Here is a 7,500-nt window from a genome sequence, read left to right as displayed (position 1 = left end):
CCCCATTGGACAATAACCACTTCTTTCCTGGGAATGTATGCATTGCGAGGGTGATACCTTTGGGGCCTATGTTTTCATATGAAATTCAGCTGATTTTGTCGGTAAAGGTTCTCAAGGGACACGGGGTTAGAGAAGGGAGAGAAAGGGGGGAGGGGGCGGAGAGTGAGAGTGAGAGAGACAGACAGACAGACAGGCAGAATGAATGAACAATGAACAAATGTTTTATTGAGGGTAACTGGATAAGCTGGAAGCTTCTTTACACCATGCCCTCCCTCACACACAAACACACACACCCACTCACATGCACAAAAGATGAAAAAGGAAAAAAAAAAGAAAGAAAAAAAAAAGAAGAAAGAAAAAAGAAAATCGGTACGGACACTCGGTGCAGACGGTAACAACAACAACAACAACTACAACAACAAGAGTTAATCACGAAACATAAAAAAATAGCAGAGAGAGAGAAGTAGAGACACAGAGAGAGAAAGGAGGTGCATGGGGGTGAGAATAAGCCCACGCATGTTTGTGCGCTCGCCAATAAGACATGATGATAAAGGTCCTTCCAACCTGTCACATCAACCAATAAGACACGATGATGAAGGCTCTACCAACCTGTCACATCAACCAATAAGACACGATGATGAAGGCTCTACCAACCTGTCACATCAACCCTCGCCAATAAGACACGATGATAAAGGCCCTCCCAACCTGTCACATCAACCCTCGCCAATAAGACACGATGATGAAGGCTCTACCAACCTGTCACATCAACCCTCGCCAATAAGACATGATGATGAAGGCTCTACCAACCTGTTACATCAACCAATAAGACACGTTGAAGAAGGCCCTACCAACCTGTCACATCAACCCTCGCCAATAAGACAGGATGATGAAAGCCCTCCCAACCTGTCACATCAACCAATAAGACACGATGATAAAGGTCCTTTCAACCTGTCACATCAACCCTCGCCAATAAGACATGATGATGAAGGCTCTACCAACCTGTTACATCAACCAATAAGACACGATGATGAAGGCTCTATCAACCTGTCACATCAACGCTCATCAATAAGACACGATGATGAAGGCTCTACCAACCTGTCACATCAATCCTCGCCAATAAGACACGATGATGAAGGCTCTACCAACCTGTTACATCAACCATTAAGACACGATGATGAAGGCTCTACCAACCTGTCACATCAACGCTCATCAATAAGACACGATGATGAAGGCTCTACCAACCTGTCACATCAACCCTCGCCAATAAGACACGATGATGAAGGCTCTACCAACCTGTCACATCAACCAATAAGACATGATGATGAAGGCTCTACCAACCTGTCACATCAACCCTCACCAATAAGACACGATGATGAAGGCTCTACCAACCTGTCACATCAACGCTCATCAATAAGACACGTTGAAGAAGGCTCTACCAACCTGTCACATCAACGCTCATCAATAAGACACGTTAAAGAAGGCTCTACCAACCTGTCACATCAACGCTCATCAATAAGACACGTTGAAGAAGGCCCTACCAACCTGTCACATCAACCAATAAGACACGATGATGAAGGCTCTACCAACCTGTCACATCAACCAATAAGACACGATGATGAAGGCTCTACCAACCTGTCACATCAACCCTCACCAATAAGACACGATGATGAAGGCTCTACCAACCTGTCACATCAACGCTCATCAATAAGACACGTTGAAGAAGGCTCTACCAACCTGTCACATCAACGCTCATCAATAAGACACGTTGAAGAAGGCCCTACCAACCTGTCACATCAACCCTTGCCAATAAGACACGATGATGAAGGCTCTACCAACCTGTCACGTCAACCAATAAGACACGATGATGAAGGCTCTACCAACCTGTCACATCAACCCTCGCCAATAAGACACGATGATAAAGGCTCTACCAACCTGTCACATCAACCCTCGCCAATAAGACACGATGATGAAGGCTCTACCAACCTCTCACATCAATCCTCGCCAATAAGACACAATGATGAAGGCTCTACCAACCTGTTACATCAACCAATAAGACACGATGATGAAGGCTCTACCAACCTGTCACATCAACGCTCATCAATAAGACACGATGATGAAGGCTCTACCAACCTGTTACATCAACCAATAAGACACGATGATGAAGGCTCTACCAACCTGTCACATCAACCAATAAGACACGATGATGAAGGCTCTACCCACCTGTCACATCAATCCTCGCCAATGAACTAACCAGGGCACTGCCTGGAATGGCCGGCGCCACACCATCCACCGAGCTGCCAGCATCTTCGGAGCAAGAAATGGTGCCAGCCTGGGGCCGTATTCAAGACATCATCGTGCCTGCAGGTTAATGTGTACCTGCGGGTAAATCTGCCCAAGTCAAGGCAAACTGCCCGAGGGTAAGAAAGACCCACTATCTGGGAACACAAAGAGCCTACTCGCTAGTGTAAAAACACGAAGACAAATTTACCCTTGCTATCTGGCTGTCCACGAAGCCGAGATAAACATGGCGAATCCCTTTGTTGCGTTGACTTTGTTAAGGGAAAACAGGCGTGCTTTGAGGAAAGACCGTGCCTTGAATATGGGCCCCTGACAGATCTTATCCTTTGTTCACTTGGCAGCCAAAAATGACGCGCTAGACGTCACCAAATTCCACATGAATTTCCATTTCAGCTGTGAAGTGAGCGTACTTGGTGTTGGAAACGAAAAATGATGGAATGCCCGATATTTGCAGATCGTCGAAATTAGTTCATTCCAGAGAAACATTCGAATCCGAACTCTGATGTTTTGTCTTATTTTTGCTTTTAGCTGAAAAGCAGGGAAACACAAGGGCCACATAGAACCTACCACATACCAGTCAGATGGAAACACAAGGGCCACACAGAACCTACCACATACCAGTCAGATGGAAACACAAGGGCCACACAGAACCTACCACATACCAGGCTGATGGAAACACAGGGGCCACACAGAACCTACCACATACCAGGCAGATGGAAACATAAGGACCACACAGAACCTACCACGTACCAGGTAGATGGAAACACAGGGACCACACAGAACCTACCACATACCAGGCTGACAGAAACACAAGGACCACACAGAACCTACCACATACCAGGCTGGCAGAAACACAAGGGCCACACAGAACCTACCACATACCAGACAGATGGAAACACAAAGGCCACACAGAACCTACCACATACCAGGCAGATGGGAACACAAGGGCCACACAGAACCTACCACATACCAGGCAGATGGGAACACAGGGGCCACACGGACCCTACCACATACCAGGCAGATGGAAACACAAGGGCCACACAGAACCTACCACATACCAGTCAGATGGAAACACAGGGGCCACACAGAACCTACCACATACCAGGCAGATGGGAACACAAGGGCCACACAGAACCTACCACATACCAGGCAGATGGAAACACAAGGGCCACACAGAACCTACCACATACCAGGCAGATGGAAACACAGGGACCACACAGAACCTACCACATACCAGGCAGATGGAAACACAGGGGCCACACGGACCCTACCACATACCAGGCAGATGGAAACACAAGGACCACACAGAACCTACCACATACCAGGCAGATTGAAACACAGGGACCACACAGAACCTACCACATACCAGGCAGATGGAAACACAGGGGCCACACAGAACCTACCACATACCAGGCTGGCAGAAACACAAGGACCACACAGAACCTACCACATACCAGGCAGATGGGAACACAGGGGCCACACAGAACCTACCACATACCAGGCTGATGGAAACACAAGGACCACACAGAACCTACCACATACCAGGCTGGCAGAAACACAAGGGCCACACAGAACCTACCACATACCAGTCAGATGGGAACACAGGGGCCACACGGACCCTACCACATAACAGGCAGATGGAAACACAGGGGCCACACAGAACCTACCACATACCAGGCAGATGGAAACACAAGGACCACACAGAACCTACCACATACCAGGCAGATGGAAACACAAGGGCCACACAGAACCTACCACATACCAGGCAGATGGAAACACAGGGGCCACACAGAACCTACCACATACCAGGCAGATGGAAACACAAGGGCCACACAGAACCTGATACAACACACCAGCACCGATGGCACAGAAGAGAAAAAAAAAGTTTTGATAAGGGGAAATTCCCCTCGCTTTCCTGCACAGTGTGAGAACGTATGGAAGGGGAACGACCAGTCTTTTTTCTCAATCCCACGCTTCATCAAGCAATCAATCAGTTACTTTATTGTCTGAAACAGAATAAGAAATTCGCCTTCAGGCTCGTTGTAAAGGAAATAAAAATTCATGTTAAGAGATAGTTTTGCATTTTAACTGGAGACATTCATTCCATCATTAAATTAAATCACTCACACGATCATGGCGGGAAGGGCTGGGAGAGGAACGGAAGGACGTTGCACAATCAGTACCACAGTACAGTTGTTAACAATAAAGTAAGAGATAGCGTGGGGGCGGCCTCCACACTTTCAATGTGACAGAAAGCCTGAGATTGTGAAAAAGCGTGGGCCGACAGACCTCCCAATCTGGAGTTGATGTTAAGTTGTCAGCCACCACTGTACATGCGCTCGAATCAGACAAAGCTGCCTTGAACAACAGACAAACCTGCCTAACAACAGACACAGCTGCCTTGAACAACAGACACAGCTGCCTTGAACAACAGACACAGCTGCCTTGAACAACAGACACAGCTGCCTTGAACAACAAACAAACCTGCCTTAACAACAGACAAACCTGTCTTGAACAACAGACAAACCTGCTTTAACAACAGACAAAGCTGCCTTGAACAACAGACACAGCTGCCTTGAACAACAGACAAATCTTGGAAATACGAAGTCATCGTCAACAATATATTCTATCACCGACAGGTTGCCAAAATACAAATGATATGGTATGTGATGGTAATATTTTTCAACGAAGAACAGTGCTAGTATTTTGATCATGTTGTTAATCAAACAAAGACGTCTACTTTTTTTTTTCGCTTTTTGAATTGCCTCGGAAGATGGCATGTTTTGAAAGGAAACAAAATGATGAGCCCTGAGATGTATACCCACTATGTGCCAGGTTATTCCATGCCTACATCTGATTGATTAGCCATCTTCGGACACAGAGTGCCCAGCCAATCACCCAGTTGGGATGCTGAGGTTCTCATCGACCTCGATGAACTGACAACAACGTGTGATTGAGTGCTTCCCTCTGTGAGTGTGTGTGTGTGTGTGTATGTGTGTGTGTGTGTGTGTGTGTGTGTATGTGTGTGTGTGTGTGTGTGAAGAGAGAAAGAGTGTGTGTGTGAGTGTGTGTGTTTGTGTGTGTGTGTGTGTGTGTGCACAATATTTATGCCTGTGTCTGTGGATGTGGGGGAGAGGAAGGGGGTGAAAGAGGGAAAAGAGAGAAGTTTGTGCATAGGAGTGAGAGCATGTTTACAAACACCTTGATTGTTGTCGTTTGTATGCTACGTGCGAACATTATGTGTCTGAGTGGATGGTTTGTATCGAACAGTATGTGTGTGTGTGTGTGTGTGTGTGTGTGTGTGTGTGTGTGTGTGTGTGTGTGTGTGACTCTCTCTCTCTCTCTGTATTTGTGTGGTGTTGTTGTTTTGTTTGTTTGTTGGTTTTGTGTGCGTGTGTGTGCGCGCGAGCAAGTGTGTGCGCATGTGTGTGATATGCTATGTATGAATTCATTCTGTCAGGTGCTTCCGATTTACCATATCTTCTTGTGACGTGCATACCAGAGGAGTCCTCTGTTGTTATCATTATTACTATCATTATTGATTCACGTGTATGGTAACAAACAGTAAGTCTATGTTTTTACACGGTGTTTCGGTTGCCTGTGTATCCGTGTGTGTGTGTGTGTGTGTGTGTGTGTGTGTGTGTGTGTGTGTGTGTGTGTGTGTGTGTGTGTGTGTGTGTGTGCTCGTGGTAAACTTAAACTCGTTTTCTCTGGAAATACTCAGTGTTGTCGACACTAACTCTAGCTTAGGAATCGGGAAAAATATCAGTTCTTTTAACATATTCTAAATGTAATGACAATGAACTTTTGTGAAGGGCATAGATTATAAACCAAATACGTATCTAAACTCAGGTTACTGTTACATTCTTATGTCGTATTAATAAGTCTTAATACTTGTGTCTAACATACCGACACACTTATCAACAGCAGTTTATTTGATCATTTTCAGTTCTAACAGTTACCTTAGCCTAGTATGGAAGCTACACTGGTACATACATCTGAAGGATCAGTAATATTCGTTTGGTGTTATTGCTGTTTACTTCTTCTTCGTTCGTGGGCTGCAATCCCCACGTTCACTCGTATGCAACGAGTGTATGACCGTTTTTACCCCGCCATGTAGGCAGCCATACTCCGCTTTCGGTGGTGTGCATGCTGGGTATGTTCTTGTTTCCATAACCCACCGAACGCTGACATGGATTACAGGATCTTTAACGTGCGTATTTGATCTTCTGCTTGCATATACACACGAAGGGGGTTCAGGCACTAGCAGGTTTGCACATGTGTTGACCTGGGAGATCGTAAAAATCTCCACCCTTTACCTACTGGGCGCCGTCACCGTGATTCGAACCCGGGACCCTCAGATTGAAAGTCCAACGCTGTAACCACTCGGCTATTGCGCCCGTCATTGCTGTTTACGATTTATCGAGTTGAAAATTTGGGACAAACACAGGGGATGTTTCAAACTTTGACAGATACATATTCTGGTCGGAAAATAATGAAATGCCGATCGTTATAGGCTGCTAACAGAATTGCTCCACTTCCAGTACGCACAACTTTTCGTTCAACATACACTCGTTTCTGACTGTGGACTAAAGTGTGATGTGGATCAGCATGTACTGTTAACCACCCATCCTCATCTTCCACACCCACCCACCCCCACACACACACACCTCCTCCCAACCCCCAGCCGCCCCCTTCCCCTCTGTAAGATCAATGTTTGGGTTTTGTGTTATCATTCTTCATCAGAATCATCATCATCATCATCATCATCATCATCACCATCTTTTCTTCTTCTTCTTCTTCTTCTTATCATTATCATTATCATTATTATTACTATCATCATCATCATCATCTTCGATGTCCTGTATTGCGTTCTTCTTCTTCTTATGATTATGATTATTATCATCATCATCATCACCATCATCATCATTATCATTATTATTACTATCATCATCATCATCATCATCTTCGACGTCCTGTATTACTTTCAGTTCAGTTCAGTTACACAAGGAGGTGTCACAGCGTGCGGACAAACCCATATACGCCACACCACATCTGCTAGGCAGATACCTGACCAGCATTCTAACCCAACGGACTGTAGCGCTGTATTACGAACATTAACTATGGTCTTATATCCGTCTGTCTGCTCGTCTGTTCCGTCCGTCTGCCTGTTCTGCTTGTCTGTCCGTTCGTCCGTCTGTC

This window comes from Babylonia areolata, chromosome 13 (assembly GCF_041734735.1).
Source record: "Babylonia areolata isolate BAREFJ2019XMU chromosome 13, ASM4173473v1, whole genome shotgun sequence".
NCBI classification, from domain to species: Eukaryota; Metazoa; Mollusca; class Gastropoda; order Neogastropoda; family Buccinidae; genus Babylonia; species Babylonia areolata.
This window is presented reverse-complemented; position numbering follows the sequence as displayed.